Source organism: Papio anubis, chromosome 17 (assembly GCF_008728515.1).
Source record: "Papio anubis isolate 15944 chromosome 17, Panubis1.0, whole genome shotgun sequence".
NCBI classification, from domain to species: domain Eukaryota; kingdom Metazoa; phylum Chordata; class Mammalia; order Primates; family Cercopithecidae; genus Papio; species Papio anubis.
The window spans coordinates 41,430,971-41,449,919 of record NC_044992.1 but is presented as its reverse complement, the minus strand read 5'-3'; the positions used below and the strand labels follow the sequence as shown (position 1 = coordinate 41,449,919).

The 18,949-nt window shown below is 38.7% G+C and overlaps 1 protein-coding gene across 18 annotated transcripts in view; it reads right to left on the bottom strand.

Annotated features, from left to right (window-relative positions):
• MBTD1 (mbt domain containing 1) overlaps positions 1–18,949 on the bottom strand; it is an 86,596-nt gene that overhangs the window by 66,286 nt on the left and 1,361 nt on the right. For 8 of the 18 annotated variants that reach the window (XM_021929048.2, XM_021929046.2, XM_021929053.2 and 5 more), the window contains exon 2: positions 18,506–18,569. The exons of 9 other annotated variants lie outside the window; for them this stretch is intronic. The gene's annotated coding sequence lies outside the window, so the exon portion shown is untranslated. Of the gene's footprint in view, positions 1–1,804; positions 1,860–18,505; positions 18,570–18,949 lie in introns of all 18 variants that reach the window. One more of the 18 variants, XM_021929049.2, reaches the window with a different exon arrangement.

Below are 18,949 nucleotides of genomic sequence, written 5' to 3'. Positions count from 1 at the left end.
TGGACAAAGAATATATACACACACGTATGTGACATATGTATACACACATGTATTTTCAAAAACTATGAGTTCACACTTAAATCCCCAATTCCAAGCCATCCCCACAAGCGCTTTTTTCTCACCTTCCCACACTTCACATTTGTCTTTTTCAACAGAATGCTGGCTCTTAATAAAACCTATCTACTCATTTGCTCAACCCTTTTAGACATTTAAATAGTTACAGAAGCATTACAGCATACCACTACAAAAAAACTGTTAAGAGTTCAGTATTTCTTTGCAGTCACTTCTCTCTAGACTGACTACTGAGTACAAATGTTACTTGGATTAGCTTATTTATTTCAATGTGGTTGTTACTGACTTGAGATAAGTTAGAATTGGTTTGCTTTTGGTTTTTAGTCTCCTCCATCATCCTTATTGGATGGACAAAGAATATATACACACACGTATGTGACATATGTATACACACATGTATTTTCAAAAACTATGAGTTCACACTTAAATCCCCAATTCCAAGCCATCCCCACAAGGGCTTTTTTCTCACCTTCCCACACTTCACATTTGTCTTTTTCAACAGAATGCTGGCTCTTAATAAAACCTATCTACTCATTTGCTCAACCCTTTTAGACATTTAAATAGTTACAGAAGCATTACAGCATACCACTACAAAAAAACTGTTAAGAGTTCAGTATTTCTTTGCAGTCACTTCTCTCTAGACTGACTACTGAGTACAAATGTTACTTGGATTAGCTTATTTATTTCAATGTGGTTGTTACTGACTTGAGATAAGTTAGAATTGGTTTGCTTTTGGTTTTTAGTCTCCTCCATCATCCTTATTGGATTAACTTCATTTTTGGGGGGACTACTGGAAAGATCATCCTTCTTGCAAAAATAAAGAACTATACAAATAGGTGTAACTCAAAGAATGTCATTTCCTTCCCTGCCTCACCACCCACCCTGTTAAGCAGGTAACCAACTTTATCACTATCTGGTTCATCCTTCTTGTTTGTGTACATTTTGAAAAAGTAAACAGAATATGTACAGGTATACATATGTTTTCTTATTTCCATTTCCTACACAAAAGTCACATACTATATTCCTCTGTCCTTTGTTTTTATTAGTTTAGAAATACATCCTGGAAATCATTCCATTTCAGTGCACTGACATCTTCCTTATCCTTACAGCTGCATAGTACTCCATTGTGAATGTTTATTCAATAAATTTCTTGTTTCAACATTTAGTTTTCAACGTTTTGCAATTACAAATATGCTGCAGCAAACTTATGTATCTGTGTTTTTACACTGTGCATGGTATACCTCCAGGGTATACTCTCAGAAATGGGATTGCTGGGTAGGATATATGTATATGTAATTTTGTTAGACATTGCCAAATTCCACTCAAAAGAAATGTAATCATTTGCACCAGCAATATTGAGAGTGCTTGTTTCCCCAGAGGCACTGGGAATGTATTGTCAAGTGTCTGAATTTTTCCCAAAATGATGGATGAAAAATGGTATGCCAGTACAGTTGTCACTGTTTTTTTTTTTTTAAAGCTATTTGGAAATAACTTTGAACTTTCAGGAAAGTTGGAAGAATAATACAATGAAGTCCTGTGTACTCTACTCAAACTCACCAATTACTAATATTTTACCCCATTTTTTCTTCTCTAAACACATAGTTTTTCTGAATAATTTGAAAGTTACATATCCCAAAATAATTCAAAGTGCATTTCCTTGGAATAAAAACATTTTCTTGTAACTGGAGTATAGTTATCAGTTTTAGGAAATCTGACAATATATGATACTTACCCCTAATTCACCATACACATTCCAACTGACTCAAATGTCTTTATAGCATTTCCTCCTTCAGGACCAGGATCACATGAAAATTAAAAAGTCATATTTATCTTTTAGTGTCCTTTAATCTGGAAGATTAGTTTTAATTTTTTTTAGACACAGGGTCTCCCTACGTTGCCCAGGCTGGACTCAAACTCCTGGTGTCAAACGATCCTCCCGCCACAGCCTCCTGAGTAACTGGGATTACAGGTGTACACTGACATGTTTGGTTTGAAATTTTTTTTGAAGAATGCAAGCAAGCCCCTTCACCCTTAACAGAATGCTTCTCATTTGAGGTTCATCTGATGTGCCTGTGTCCTTAGGAGACTCTGGTTATGTACCCCATAATACTACATTTGACCTCAGGATATCGTAACCAGAGTCACAAGATTCCTATCTGTCTCTCACTAGTGATGTTAATTTTGATTACTTTTTTAAGGTGTAGTCCAGTTTTCCACTGTATACTATGTATTTCTCCTTGCAACCAACAGCAACCTCAGGGACACATTTTGAAATACGATCACATTGTTTCTCACTGAAGTCTCACCGCCATTCTTAAATTTGGCATCTAATGATAACTTGTGCCAAACCAATCATTAATATGGTGGCTGCAAAACGATTTCCCAACCCCAGCACTTTTTTCTATCAGTCAGCAAGAAATATTGTCATCATCCCCTTTTATTGACATACCTACCTATTCATTATCAGTATGAATTCACTAACTTCTATTTTTTTCCCAGTGGTTTATCATTCATCACTATTCTTATTCTGGGGTTCGAAATATGCCAGATTTGGCCACAATGAACTCGTTCTTGTGTGCCTTTTTTTTCCTGAGACAGTCTCCCCCTGTTGCCAGTGCAGCGGCGTGATCTCAGCTTACTGCAACCTCCGCCTCCTGGGTTCAAGTGATTCTTGTGCCTCAGCCTTCTGAGTTGCTGGGATTACAGGTGTGCACCAGCAAGCCAGGCTAATTTTTGTATTCTTACTAGAGGCAGGGTTTCACCATGTTGGCCAGGCTGGTCTCGAACTCCTGGCCTCAAGTGATCTGCTCGACTCAGCCTCCCAAAGTGCTGGGATTACAGGCGTGACCCACTAAGCCAGGCCTCCTAATGTCCTTTTGACATACTTCCATCTGTATTTTGAGGAATTCCTTACTTTCTTGCATATCAAGATATTCCAGGCTCATTTTATACCTATGTTGCTTCAGCCCTGAAATCAATAATTTTTCCAAGGAACTCTAGTCCTTATTAGCAAAGAACTGGTATTGAAAGCCAAGATCTGGGCACTCAGGGCAGTTTTACAGAGCATTTTTTTTTTAAAGACAGAGTCTCACTCTGTCGCCCAGGCTGGAGTGCAGTGGCACCATCTCGGGTCACTGCAATCTCTGCTTCCCAGGTTCAAGCGATTTTCCTGCCTCAGCTTCTCGAGTAGCTGGGACTACAGGAGCGTGCCACCAGGCCCAGCTAATTTTTTGTGTTTTTAGTAGAGGCGGGGTTTCACGGTGTTAGCCAAGATGGGCTCAATCTTCTGACCTCGTGATCTGATCGACTCGGCCTCCCAAAGTGCTAGGATTACAAGCGTGAGCCACTGCGCCCGGCCCTAGAGGATTTTATCTTCTTTTTTGTGGTTTTATGTGCCTACCTCTACCTTTCTTCTTCTTTAGGGTTTTTAGTCTTAATTTTCTTCAAAGTTCTTGGCATTGAGAAATTTACATTTACCCTTTATCTGTATGTATGGAAAATTGTGATTTTGCACATGAAGTTTTTCCCCATATATTTAAAATATCTTAGGTAGCAAAATTTATCAGTATTTTATTTCATTGTACCTTGATCATGAGTCAGAAAACTTTTTCCTGAAGCATGGTACAGAAAAATTTTCCCATATTTTTTCCTGGCATTTGTATAGTTTTTATATTTAGATCTGATGTGTCTGGACTGTATTATTATGTATGGCATGAAGAACAGCTCTAATATTTTTTCCAAATGGCTATCTAGTTGTACCAACATCGTTTATCAAACTGTCCATCTTTGTCTCAGTGATTTAAAATACCACTTTAAGTGCTAGGTTTCCATATGTAATTGTGTCCATTTCTGGATTTCACACTATTTCCCTGGTCTGTCTATTCTTTTGTCAATGTCTTGCTTTCTGAATCATTAAGGGTTTGGAATGTATTTTGATATCTCGCAGAGCTAGAAACCCCCTCAAAAATCTCTTAATGTTTTTACATTCTTGCATGTTTATTTTTCCAAGTGCATTTCAGTATTAGATAGTTCAACTCTATACCAAAAAGTTATCAGTCTTTATATTAGGATCTCATTAAATTTCGAATTAACTTGGGAAAAAGTGACATTTTGATATGTCTAAAGAACAATGGATGTCTTTCCATTTGTTCAAGTCTGCTTTGTGTCTTTTGGGAATGTTTTATATAGCCTGCTTCACATAGGTTTTTAACACGTTTTTAAAAAGTAAATCCTTAGGAATTTAATTACAGGTTGAGTATTCCCTATCCAAAATGCTTGGGACCAGAAGCATTTCAGATTTTGGAATATGTGCATACACATAAGATATCTTGGGGATGAGACCCAAGTCTAAACACGAAATTTGTTTGTTTCACATCCAACTTATATACATAAACTGAAGATATTTTTATACAGTATAAAAAAAAAATTGTGCATTTAGCAAGGTTTGTGTACACTGAACCAGCAGAAAGCAAAGGTGTCACTCAGTTGCCATGTGGTTTATCTGTGGTATCATGTCCATGCTCAAAGAGTTTCAAATTTTGGAGCATTTTGGACTTTGGATTTTCGGATTAGGAATGCTCAATCTATGTTTTGTTGTTGCTATTGTCATCTTCTCTTTTGTTGTATTTTCTTAACTGGTTATTTTCTCACTACATGAAGGTTTATTATTTTATATCCTACCTCGCTGAATTGTTTGAAGGTAGTTTTGTCATTGATTTTCTAAGGCTTTCTAGATAAACAATCATGTCACTAACAGAGAATCTTTTCTTCTTTTTCCACTGTTACGTCTCTAATTTCTTTTTTGAGACAGAGTCTCACTCTGTTGCCTAGGCTGGAGTGCATTGGCGCAATCTCGGCTCACTGGAACCTCCGCCTCCAGGGTTCAAGCGATTCTCCTACCTTAGTCTCCTGAGTAGCTGGGACTATAGGCGCGTGCCACCACACCCGGATAATTTTTTTTAAAAAAATTCTTAGTAGAGACGGGGTTTCACCACGTTGGACAGGCTGGTTTCGAATTCCTGACCTCAGGTGATCCACCCGCCTCAGCCTCCCAAAGTGCTGAGAATACATGCGTGAGCCACCGTGCCCGGCCATTTGTTTTCTTTTCTATCTGTATGGGCTCATATTTCCAGTATAATGTTAAGTCATGGAGAAAATGGGCATCCTTACTTTATTCTTGATTGTGGTGTTTCTTAATAGGATTCTGGCTTTAGGGTTAAGGCTATGTACATGTGCATAAGTGTGTATTCATAAAAATAAAAATATTATGTGTTAAGGAAGTATTCATCCATTCATATTTTCTGAAAGGTTTCTGTTAGGAACAGGTGTTGAATTTTGTCATAGGCTTTTTCAGCTTCTATAAAGAGAACACAACTTTTTCTCTTTTGACCGATTAATATGGTGAATTACATAAATAGATTTCTAAATACTGAATCATCCTCGTATTCCTGGTATAAAACTCACTCATCATATTTTTATAATATGGTGTGAGAGACTGCACAATAATAGTTTTCCATTAGTATCTGTATGTGGTATCTCTGTAATTTTCACTTTTTGAGCTATCTTTATCAGGTTAAGAAATCAGTATTACTTTTTTTTTTTTTTGAGACAGGGTCTTGCTCTATTGCCCAGGCTGGAGTGCAGTGGCATGATCTTGGCTCACTGCAGCCTCAACACCCCTGGGTTCAAGTGATCCTCCCACCCCAGCCCTCCCAAGTAGCTGGGACTACAGGCACACACCACTGTGCTCAGCTAATTTTTTAGTTGTTTGTAAAGCTGAAGTCTCACAACAATTGCCCAGGCCGATCTCAAACTCCTGGGGTCAAGTGATCTTCCTACCTTGGCCTCCCAAAATGTTGGGATTACAGGTGTGAGCCACTGCGCACAGTCCAGTATTACTCTTACGTCATAAAAATAATTAGCTTTCCATTTTCTATATTCATGTAGCATCGGGAATATCTGATTAGGTAGAATTCCCCTGTGAAACCACCTAGGCCTGGTGTTTGGTGGGATGGTTCCTTGACAAATTTCTATTTCTTCTAGGAAAATTGGTGTTATTTTCTTTTCATCTCTAATGAGCTCCATTTTATTAAACTGTATTTTCCTAAGAAATTATCCATTTCATCTAGGTTTTGAAATGTATTTGTACAGAGGTGTGCAAAATAGTTCTGTATTAAAATAGTTCTCAATTTCCTCTGTATCCAATGTTATTTTCCCGTCGTCATTTCTTAAAATTTTATTTGTGCTTTCTCCCTTTCCCCACTTGGTTAAATTAGCTAGTGACTTATCTATTATGTGACTCTTCCCTCAAGAGTCCAAGATTGATTCATCATCTACATGTATAGTTTTTCTGTTAACTCATTAACGTCTACTTTTATCTTTATTTCCTTTCTTGTGCTTTCGGTTTACTTTGTTCATTTCTGAATTGGGAATTTATTTTCATTTATGTAAGTTTTCAGGGCTATGAATTTTCCTCTGCTCACTGCTTTAAATGTATTCCACAGATTCTGGTAGGTAGTATTATGTAGTATTTTCCTTATCAACATTTTCCAGAAACTTTGCAATTTGTGTTTCCCTCTTACCCGTTAAAAAGTTTTAAAATTAAGGCATGCTGTTAAACACTTATCCAAATATAGGACTTTTCTGTCACTCTAGAAAGCTCTTTCCTGTCCTTTCCCACTCAAGCTCTCCTCAATCCTGAGTTCTATCAGCTTTGGCTAGATTTTGTATATATTTAAGATTTTATATAAATGGCATAAAATCGCATGGATATTTTTGTGTCTAATTTCTTCCAGTCAGCATAGTATTTCTGAGATTCATTCATGTTACATGTACAAAGGGTTTCTTTTTACTGCTGAGTAATATTTGTCAATGTATCAGCTTACCCTTTCTTCATCCAGATTTTATTACGAATAAAGGTGCCACACAAATTCTTATACAAGGTTTTCTGTGAATACATAATACAAGGTTTCTTAATTTCAAGACGAAGTGCAATGTCCTTTTGCTTTTTGGGTTTTTGTTTTCTTGTATGGGACCTACTAATGGTTTTCTAATAGATGGACAATTTTTTTGTGAATATTCTGTGTTTAAAAAGAACATACTCTCTGGCCCAGCATGGTGGCTCACGCCTATAATCCCAGCACTTTGGGAGGCCAAGGCAGGAAGACTGCTTGAACCCAAGAGTTTGAGACTAGCCTGGGCAACATGGAGAGACTTCGTCTCTACAATAAGCAAAAAGAAAAAATTAGCTGGGCATGGTGGTGTGCACCTGTGGTCCCAGCTACTTGGGAGACTGAGGAGGGAGGATTACCTGAGGCGGGGAGGTCAAGGCTGCAGTGAGCTGTGACCATGCCACTGTACTCCAGCCTGGGAGCCGGGGGTGGGGGTGGGTGGGATGGAAACAGTATATTCTTATTAGGGATATACTTGAAGATTTGCATTATATTATTTAGATCTTTTATATCCTTTTTTTATCTACTACATCTTGTGCTAAGTGTCAAAGTCCTCTGATTTTAGTTTTTTATTTCTTCTTATACTTCATACAGATTTTGCTTTATACAGATTGTTGCTGTGTTATTTGGTACATACTTAACTGTTATTCTTTGTTGTGAATCATGGTTTCTAGCATTATAAACTGTTCTCTTTTGTCTGATTTAATGCTTTTTTTGGTTTGAATTCTACTTTGCTATCAGTATCGCCAGTCTTGGATTCTTGGGGTTTCTATTTGCCTGGTACATCTTTGTCCTGGCCTTTATGTTTGCTCTCAATTCTCCACATATTTTATCATTAGGGTGTGCATTATGTACTGTACACTTTTTTCCTATTCCATCATAATTTTCTTTGTCCCTTAAAAAATTTCTCTCAGTATTTTGGAAAGTCCTCCTAATATGCTTACCTTTATATTAATAGCTTTTATAGTATGTCGTATCTTTTTTCTTACCTAATCTTTTCTATTTGGTCTTTCAGTTTTAGATGGTAGCCTCTGACTCCCTCATATTATTTCAACTACAGTAATTAATCTTATTCTAGTTCTGTTTTTTTTTTGTTTTTTGTTTTTTTTTTTTTTTGAGACGGAGTCTTGCTCTGTCGCCCAGGCTGGAGTACAGTGGCCGGATCTCAGCTCACTGCCAGCTCCGCCTCCCGGGTTTACGCCATTCTCCTGCCTCAGCCTCCCGAGTAGCTGGGACTACAGGCGCCTGCCACCTCGCCCGGCTAGTTTTTTGTATTTTTTTAGTAGAGACGGGGTTTCACCGTGTTAGCCAGGATGGTCTCGATCTCCTGACCTCATGATCCGCCCGTCTCGGCCTCCCAAAGTGCTGGGATTACAGGCTTGAGCCACCGCGCCCGGCCCTTCTTTATTCTAGTTCTGAAAAGAACAGTTCTAGACAGGGTCTCATTCTGTTGCCCAGGCTGGAGTGCAGTTAGGCAAACACAGCTCTCTGCAGCCTTGACCTCCTGGGCTCAAATGAGACTCCTACTTCAGTCTCCTGAGTAGCTGGGATTACAGGCATGAGCCACCACGCCTGGCTAAACTTTTTTTTTTTGTAGAGACTGGGTCTCACTATGTTGCCCAGGCTGGTCTAGAAGTCCTGGGCTCAAGTAATCTACCCACCTAAGCCTCCCAAAGTGCTGGGATTACAGGTGTGAGCCACCACACATGGCTTTAGTTTTTCCTTTTCTTTCCCTTTCCCATCCCCTTATATTTCAGTTGCATTCTTTCTGCTTTGTCAGAACGTATAACATTTATGTACTACTCTATTCTCTAGGTCCCCACTATTGGTTTTAATCTTAGTTCAAAAAGATATCTGAAATACTTATTGTCACAGTCTTTTTGTAGGAAATTTCCCAACTATCTCTTTTAGATGAAAGTCATCCTTTTCGAGTGTCCTCAGAAGGGGTAAACAAGTAGAGTATTTCCTGAGTTCTTGCATATTAAAACTGTTGTTCTGCAGTCTTAATACCTGAACAACAGTTAGCTGGATATAAAATCCTTGGCTAGCAGTCACTTTCCTCATGCTGCTCTGCTGTCTTGCTTTGTTACGTTGCTTTTGAGAAATCTGACAATGGGCTAATTAATTCTCTTGCCTTTATGTCACGTCTTTGCCTGGAAACCCTGAGAATTCTTTGCATCTTTACAGTCATACAGCTTTACTAGGAAGTATCTTATTTTATTTTATTTTTTTTGAGACGGAGTCTCACTCTGTCACCCAGGCTGGAGTGCAGTGGCGCAATCTCGGCTCACCGCAACCTCCGCCTCCCGGGTTCACGCCATTCTCCTGCCTCAGCCTCCCGAGTAGTTGGGACTACAGGCGCCTGCCACTGCGCCCGGCTAATTTTTTCTATTTTTAGTAGAGACGGAGTTTCACCATGGTCTCGATCTCCTGACCTTGTGATCCGCCCGCCTCAGCCTCCCAAAGTGCTGGGATTACAGGCGTGAGCCACCGCGCCCGGCCGGAAGTATCTTTAAGTGTGCCTTCTGGTATGAACTTCTGAGGTCTAGATTCAGATCTCTTTTCACTTCCAGAAAGTTTTCTTGGATTATAGTTTTAAATATTTAAGGACACCAATTATATACAGTAAACTTCGGATCCATCTCCCATTTCAACTTGGTCAATTTTGTCCTGTGGGAATGTTAAAACTTCATTACTGGTTATCATTTCATCTTCTATTTTTCTGTTTAATCTACTTTGTGTTCATTTCTTAATGCTTTTTGTTCCTTTCTGTTCCGAGTTTTATATTTGTTTCAGAATATTTCTTAATTTCATTTTTCAAATCTCTCAACATTGGTTTCAGGATGTTTAATTTCACTTGGAGCACTATGTCAATTTTTTCCTGTTTTCTTTTTTTTTTTTTTTTTTGAGACGGAGTCTCACTCTGTCGCCCAGGCTGGAGTGCAGTGGCCGGATCTCGGCTTGGCTCACTGCAAGCTCCGCCTCCCGGGTTTATGCCATTCTCCTGCCTCAGTCTCCCGAGTAGCTAGGACTACAGGCGCCCGCCACCTCGCCCGGCTAGTTTTTTTGTATTTTTTAGTAAAGATGGAATTTCACCGTGTTAGCCAGGATGGTCTTGATCTCCTGATCTCGTGATCCGCCCGTCTCGGCCTTCCAAAGTGCTGGGATTACAGGCTTGAGCCACTGTGCCCGGCCTTTTCCTGCTGTTTTTGATGGGGGTAGTTTTCATCAGTTGAAATGCTGATTCACATTTCCTGTTTGTTTTTTCTTATAGTTCTGCATGGATGTGGCCTGCTCTTTTCTATTTCTGTTCGTTACATAGGCAGAGCTGCTAGTTCAAGAACACCCTCTTCTCTAAGTTCAGTTTTTTTCTTTTCCTGAAGAATTTTTTCTTCTTCCTCCTTCTTCACTGCCATGTCTCCAAGTCTTCATGTTTCCCTTATGAGGCAATGCTTATAATTTAAAGCTACCAATTCTGGTACTGCTTATCGTTAAGCTCTTCTCTATACATAGAGCTGTGAACTATCAAACTCCAAACCTGTGATCAATGTTTTGTAACTTCTTTCGGATTTTCTCTTTCTGTGAGTGGATCTTTGTACCTTGTCTAAGGCTTTCATGCTCCCATACCTCTTTCAGTAAATTTGTCAAGTCTTCCCTCTCCCACTCTTAACACCCAGAGGAATGAGCATAAGGAGCAGTTGGAATTTGGTTTATTTCTCTACCTATAAGAATCGACAAATCTCTATAGGTAGAGAAATAAACTAAATTTATGAGTTGAACTCTTAAAACACATTTTGTGCTATAGGAGTTTATTTGTAAATTCTACAATAACCTAATATTGGACTTGCTCTGTTGTTCAGGATGGAGTGCAGTGGCATGATCTTGGCTTATGGTAACCTCTGTTTCCCAGGTTCAAGTGATTCTCATGCCTCACTCTCCTGAGAGGCTGGGATTACAGTGTGTGCCACAATACCTGGGTAATTTTTGTATTTTTGGTAGAGATGGGGTTTCGCCATGTTGTCCAGGCTGATCTCGAACTCCTAGCCTCAAGTGATTCGCCCCCTTCGGCCTCCCAAACTGCTGGGATTACAGGCATGAGCCACTGCACCCAGCCATGTTGGACTATTTTTGTTACTACTCTATTATGGTTATTATAATAATATTTGTAATATGCTTAGTATGTGTCAGGCACATTCAGCACTTAAATCTGTAGCAGCGTATTAAACCTTATAAGTGTTACTCCCATTTTACAGGAGGCAGTGGCCCAAATAGGCTAAGCAACTTGCCCAAGATCATATAACAACCATGAACACTAATAATATAAATCATGGGACTATCTTAAAACCTTTTAAATTTTAACCTTCTTTCTTTTTTCCCCCTCGAATACTGGTTCTGTCAGCTAGCCTCTGTAAGCATAGAAAACAAGCATCAAATAAGTATGTTTCAGGTAATGTGGCCTCTTGAACATTTTGCTCTTCAAAATAAAACTGAGGCCAGGTGTGGTGGCTCACACCTGTAATCCTAGCACTTTGGGAGACCAAGGTGGGTGGATCACTTGAAGTCAGGAGTTCCACACTAGCCTAGCCAATATGGTAAAACCCCGTCTCTACTAAAAAATACAAAAATCAGCCAGGCCTGGTGGTGGCACCTGTAGACCCAGCTACTAGGGAGGCTGAGGCAGAAGAATCACTTGAACCCGGGAGGCAAAGGTTGCAGAGAGCCGAGATCGCACCACTGTACTCCAGTCTGGGCGACAGAGTGAGACTCTGTCTCAAAAAAAAAAAAACACCCCCGAAAAACTGCAAATCATATTAGATGACTATTTAAGGTCTTGCATATAGGAAGATGGGATGACTGTAGGTATGTAAACCTTGCTTTATATTTGGGTTATGCTAACTCCCTGTCTACTATAAAATCACTAATGTCTAAAATTAATACACTAAATAAATAAGCCTAAACTTTAGAATTAGAGAGATAGATACTGCATGAAAAAGCTAAAAGAATGAAAGTAGTTATCTCATCAGAGCTGAACTGGACAAGGAACCATTTTTTGGGAATACTTTTAGCATTGTTTAATTATTGTACTATGAAGTGCATGTATTACTTTGATAAAAATAAAAGCTAATTTATATGAAGTATATAGTACATTAAAAAATTAAGTTGCTATATATTTAGAGATTGATGATATCTTGTATCAGTAAATATATGTGGGAAAAACAGTGCTCATATACACTTGGTAGGAAGGTAAACTTATACTATCTTTCTGGAAGGCAATTTGACATTACACATGAAAATTTAAGATGGCTATGCCTTTTGACAAGGTAATTCCATTTTTAGGAATCTGTCCTTCAGAAATACTCATACATAATACATACAAGGACATAAGAATATGTAGAAAGATGTTTGCTAATGTAATAATAATGAAAAACTGGAGACAATCTTACAATCAGCAGGGGAATGATGAGCAACAGGTAAAATAGTGAGTGGAAAAAATAAATCACCATATATAGTATAATAAAATATATCACAGTATGACTCACTTTTTATTCAAAGGAACAACATACACTGGCATATACATAGATCAATATATGTATGTTTGTTTTTATGTGCCCTAAGAAAGACCTTAGGAGCAGTTAAACTTTTAGCAGTGTGGGAGCAGAATGGGAAGATGAATCTAACTTTTCAAAATTTTTTTTTTAAACATTATAGGTGCACTTCTATAATAAAAAATAAAACAAAAGGTTTGTATAGTGACAAAATTAAAGAAGAGATCACAAATCACGACATAACTTCACTGTCCTACTGTAATTGTCACCTAGATAAACCATCGTCCCTATGAAATCTACAAAGGAATTAAAACGCATAGTCATTAACTTTTTTTTTTTTTTTTTTGAGACGGGGTCTCGCTCTGTCGCCCAGGCTGGAGTGCAGTGGCGCGATCTCGGCTCACTGCAAGCTCCACCTCCCGGGTTTTATGCCATTCTCCTGCCTCAGCCTCCCGAGTAGCTGGGACTACAGGCGCCCGCCACCTCGCCCGGCTAGGTTTTCTTATTTTTTAGTAGAGACGGGGTTTCACTGTGTTAGCCAGGATGGTCTCGATCTCCTGACCTCGTGATCCGCCCATCTCGGCCTCCCAAAGTGCTGGGATTACAGGCTTGAGCCACCGCGCCCAGCCCATAGTCATTAACTTATTGGTATAATCAAACAAAAGTTACAACAAAACTAAACATCTCTGGGAGAAATGACAGAAAACACTTGAAATCTTAAATGCAGATGTCAATAAATACGCAGCCAAGTAATATTAATAACAGTATAATTTCAATATGAATAAACTCATCAGATATGAATAAACTCATCAGAAGTCAACCAATTCTTCATTATCCAAACCCACTGGGAGCAGTGGCTCAAACAACTTTCCAAGTTTTATATTTAGCTATGGAACAAGTATTTTCTAGAAACTTATATTTGAATGTTGTATGCATGAGATCACAAAGTACAAAACAGAAATTACTACATACTCTGTGATGACTGAACTTGGTAGGAGCTCAAGAGCTATTTAACTCCTGCAGGCCTCTTTTTCATTCTATTATAGTATGAGGATGAAAGCACATTCTGGCATAGTGATAAAACTCATCAGTGTAAAGAGAAATGCCTTCCTTCTTTCTAAGCTTACTGTTATGACGAACACAAATGGTAAGGATTTGGGATTACTGGGTTTTTATTTCCCACAAATTCAATGTGCAAGCAAGAATAAATTCATGTCAATGATACAATCAAGAGGAAACCGAAACCAGTAATATTCTGAATAACCCACCTAAAGAAATGGAAAAGTACCCAGGAGAATGACAGGAGAGGACAATATTCTACATAGCAATATTTAAGATTTAAAGCAACAGTGAGAAAAGGAACTCATTCTTTGATGTACAAGAAATACAAATTTCTACCTCTTTGGGTTCAACTTCTAGTCCTATCACTGTTATGACTTTGGATGTAGCAATTACTTGGGTCTCAGTTTCCCTCTCTTCTAAGTAAGAAAAACATCACTTACCACACAGGAAGGATGTATGATAAAATAAAAAAATTCACATGAATAGACTTTCAGTTCTCCTGAAGAAAGCTATGAATCCTTAAGTACGAATCTGGAAAGCTAATTAAAAGTAAGATGACTATATCAAAATAAAGTCTGAAACAAGCAGTAGCCTAGAGGTTCCCTGAGATCATTATCAGCTATCAATTCTACCCCAAATAATAGAATTCATATTGAAGTTGGGTCTATAGGGCAAATGTGGTCTGAACGATCAAACAAGATCATTTATTAGTATGTTAACATAGAGATGCGCCAGGCGCGGTGGCTCACACCTGTAATCCCAACACTTTGGGAGGCTGAGGTGAGCAGATCATGAGGTCAGGAGTTTGAGACCAGCCTGGCCAATATGGTGAAAACCTGCCTCTATTAAAAATACAAAAATGAACTGGGTGTGGTGGCACTCGCCAGTAGTCCCAGGTTACTCGGGAGGCTGAGGCAAAAGAATGGCTTGAACCGGGAGGCGGAGGTTGCAGTGAGCCGAGATCATGCCACTGCACTCCAGCCTGGGCGACAGAGCAAGACTCCATCTCAAAAAAAAAAAAAAAAAAAAAAAAAAAAAAGTGAGAAAATAAATTAAACAGCTTAGCTTATTCAATGTCATATTGATTTGATATAACCTAAAAACACTTGATCTGAAATAACAACATTCTCTTGGTGTTTACCTTTAAAAAATATATTTGGAACTGGTTGCTCAGAAGATATATAACCACTGAACAACAAAGTTGGGTTAAACACATACATATACACAAGGGGGCTACTTCTCTGGTGTATAAAATAACCTCTAGCAAATTTGAAAGCCTAGAAGTCTTAAAGTAATACATGATGATAAACTTTTTTTTTTTTTTTTTGAGATGGAGTCTCATTCTGTCGCCCAGGCTGGAGTCCAGTGGCACAATCATGGCTCACTTCAACCTCGGTCTCCCACCAGACTCAAGCAATCCTCCCACCTCTGCCACCGAGTAGCTGAGACTACAGGTGTGTGCCACCACACCTAATTTTTGTTATTTTTTTTGTAGAGACAGGGTTTCACCATGTTGCCCAGGCTGATCTTGAACTCCTGGGCTCAAGCAATCTGTCCGCCCTCGGCTCCCAAAGTGTTGGGATTACAGGCGTTTCAGCCACTACACCTGGCTAATATTAACCAGTATTTATTGAATGATATATACAAATCATTATGCTTAGCACCAGAAATACAAAGAAGTATTGGACTTAATATTCCCGTCCTACAATTAAACTGCAAATGGTGGCCAAATAATTGGGCCACAACATTGAACAAACTAATGAGTATTGCATACAATCAGTTTTAACAGACTAGTAGTAGGAATTAAACACAGTGAAAAAGGAAAAAAAAGGAAAGCCTGGGAACACATCTTAACATTTTATCTTATGACTTGTCTCATCTTTTATAGCAGCTTACATTTTTTTAAACAGCGGGCATAACATCTGAGTGGAGGTTTATAGAAACTACAGGAGGAAGGGCTGATGTTCACCTCGTATTTCAGATGAGGAAAGTGAAGCTTTCAAAGAGGTTACGCAACTTTCCTAAAATTGCAGTTCAGAGAGCTACCTTGCCGACTTTGTCCAGAGCTCACTTCTATTGCACTAAATTCTAAATTATCAGTGCTAAAGTGAGAACTCGAAGGGACCTCAGAAATCTCCTAATGGAGTGTTTCCCTAACCAATCTGATAAACTTTCTGGGATATACATTAAAAACCCATTCCCAGGACCCACTGCATATCTACTAAATAAGTTAAATGAGAGAGGTTTTATATTTTAACAAGTCTCCAAGAAGTAATTCTAATGGTTAGTTATGCTTAGAAAACACTGTACTATGTCTGTATGTCCAGTATGCCACACATTTGGCTACTTAAATTTACATTCATTAAAACAGCAAAATTAAAAATTGAGTTCTTCAATTTTTAGTTCCACCAGTTACATTTCAAGTGCTCAACAGCCACATGTGGCTAGTAGCTACCATAACTGGAGAGCAAAGATTTAGGAAATATCCATCCTGCAGAAATTTCTATTGGATTATGCTGATACTACACCAACCCTTCAACTGCCATGAGAAAACAGAGGCACAGGATCTTGTCCAACAAGGGCCATAGAGCTCATCAGTGGTAGAATTGTGACATTAACCTCACTGCCAGCACCCTTCCTACTGTATTACTTCATCCTATCTTATACTCAGGGTTTGTTCAAATAGGAATTATTTCCCTTTTCACCTTTTATCATGGGTTCCAGCAAAGCAAGAAGAGAAATTCTAAATTTGCGGGTAAAAAAAATCTTTAAGACAAGGTTTATTAAAAAATAATGATTAAATCTATCTGCAATTTTTGCATAAATTCAAAAGTCATCTTGGACAGTTAAGAATACTGTGGTGTTAGGAGACACATCTTAGCTTGTTTTAACTATTGTAAGTCCTTTCTCTTTTATTGTCCTGATGGTTTTATTCTCTTTCTTGAATTTTGAAACCCTCAGACTAATGATACATAAGTGTGAAAGGTTATATCTTATTTAGCAAACATTTTAAAGATGAAAAGCTGAGAAACAAAGAGCAACCCAAAGAATGTCACTTGTCTGTCTAATTTTCGAATGTGGTTACTCAGACTACTGAGCACTCTTGGCTTTTAGTAATTCAGTGCTTTAGTATTTATACTAGTATGTTTTCACTTTTAAACTATATTTTCCTTTGACCACTGTTATGTTTGAAAACAATTTAAAGTGTTTCAATTTTCAACGTAATTTGAGGGACTAAAAGAAGCACTAAAACATCTAGAAAGGTTTAGATAATAAGGTCAACATATAATCAGCTTTAAAGAATATGGCAGTGTCTTAAAAATAAAACCAGTTGTTCCTGTCTAGTATGTTTAGAATGCAAATGTCTCCAAAGTCAGTCAACTTAAGTCATGACAGTTCACGTTTAAAGTACGCAGGAAAACAACCCGGAACTCCTTATTAACTAAAATGTTAAAAATACTATTATTACAGCTCTATTGATTCTTTTTTCACAAGCTGAATTCTAGTGAGTAGATTTAGAGAAAATATTTTATGTCAAACGTTACAGAAAGTTAGACATTGGATGGTTAAAAAACATGACGCAACAACATAAGGCACTATGAACAAATACTTATTCAAGACAGATGTTACCATAATTTGCAAGGTACTTACAAGCATTCAGTATGGGGTTCTAGATAGAAGCTACTTGTTATTCAGAGAAGGAGGTGATGCAAAAAAAAAAAAAAAAAAAAAAAACACAGCTATTTTTCTTCTAAACACTCTTTGGTGTTGAGGTAAACAAACGAAAAATAAAATAACCGTCTAAGTACACAAGAGCAAAGCAATAGTCTCTAAGTTATAAAAGGAGGAAAGAAAAATTGAGTCTAACCTTTTAAATAGGAGACTGGGGCTTAAGGTGAAATTTATTTGCTGGCTTTTAAATCAGATGCATTATTTCTACATTATATCTGTTATGTCTTGACCCCCCACTTCACCATATTAGGGAGAAACAGGCACATCCAAGACTCTTAGGCCAATAAAACTACTTTTGGAGGCAGCACAGTTCACCAAATGAAGGAGAATGTTAAAGAAACACCCAGTGACAATAGTTTCAACTGACCTATCTCAACCAGCCAGGGATAAGTACTGGTGCATGCTAGTATAAGGAGAATTAAAAATATTGTAAACTCTAAACAAGTATTAAAATGGTCCATAAATTTCAAATCTCATAAAAGATAGTTACTTTAAAAAAAAAAAAAAAAAAGGAGTAAAAGCATTTGGAAGAGGGACCCCTGGAGGAAAGACTAGCTCCCGAGGAACACAGGTCAAATGGGTGGGGGCGGTAATCATCTAATCATCCCTCTACCAGGTGATGCTTCAGTACCATCCCTAACAGTTTTAGACATCCTTAGGAGAAGTGATTTAGGTAATCCGCAAATGTGTTTTGCGATACAAGAACCACGGAGATGACGCTGAAATTTCTAACTTCAAAAAGATGCACTCGTGAGAGAAAACAGGCATGAAATTCCCATATTGTAATTATTTAGCTTCCTGTAGAAAAAACACCTTCAGGCATGTAAGGCAGCACACTTGACACTGACCCAGCAAAGTTTTCGGCTGGCCCTCACTATCTCTCAACCCCCCCTTCCTCCACTTCCCTGCTGTTCTTTCCTGGCACACAAAATATAGGCCAATGAGCAGTGGGTGGGTGAGGAGGATGTGAGAGAAAATTTGAGAAGTAAAAAAAGGAGCAACTTAACCAGGACATGAATGAGAGACTGAAGGGTCTAACAAGGGTAGGCAGACAACAATTAGAACTACTGAAAAATGGGCTTTCCAGGGCAGTAGTGAGCGCTCAGTGCTTTTAGGGGTTTAAGCAGGGGTCAGACTACCTACCACTTGTCAGAGAGGCTGCAGAGGGGACGGCTGCTTTAGATGACCTCTAATGTCTCTTCCGACTCTGAAATGTTAGGATTCTTATTTCACAAAGGAGAACGCAATGGTCATAGAAGCCCACTGACTTGAAACCCTTTTAAATACGCAGCCTTGGAGGCTGCTTCCCAAACACCACTCCCACCTCTCCCGCACGTGCCCACCCCGCCCCCTTTCAATATTTCCACCTCCACGTGCAAACCGCCTCGCGGCACTGGCCCCAAGGCGGACAGACACCTACCCCTGCAAAGCACCAAAACTATGCTCCCCCTCCCCGCGAAGAAGAGAGGACTACTCCACTCTCCCACCCTGGGTGGCTAAAAAAGGAAAAGTCTCGGATCCAGCCTTTCCCCCCTAGCCAGAGCAGGGGGCGGGGGCAGGACGCAGAGAAAAACTTTCTTCTCGAAT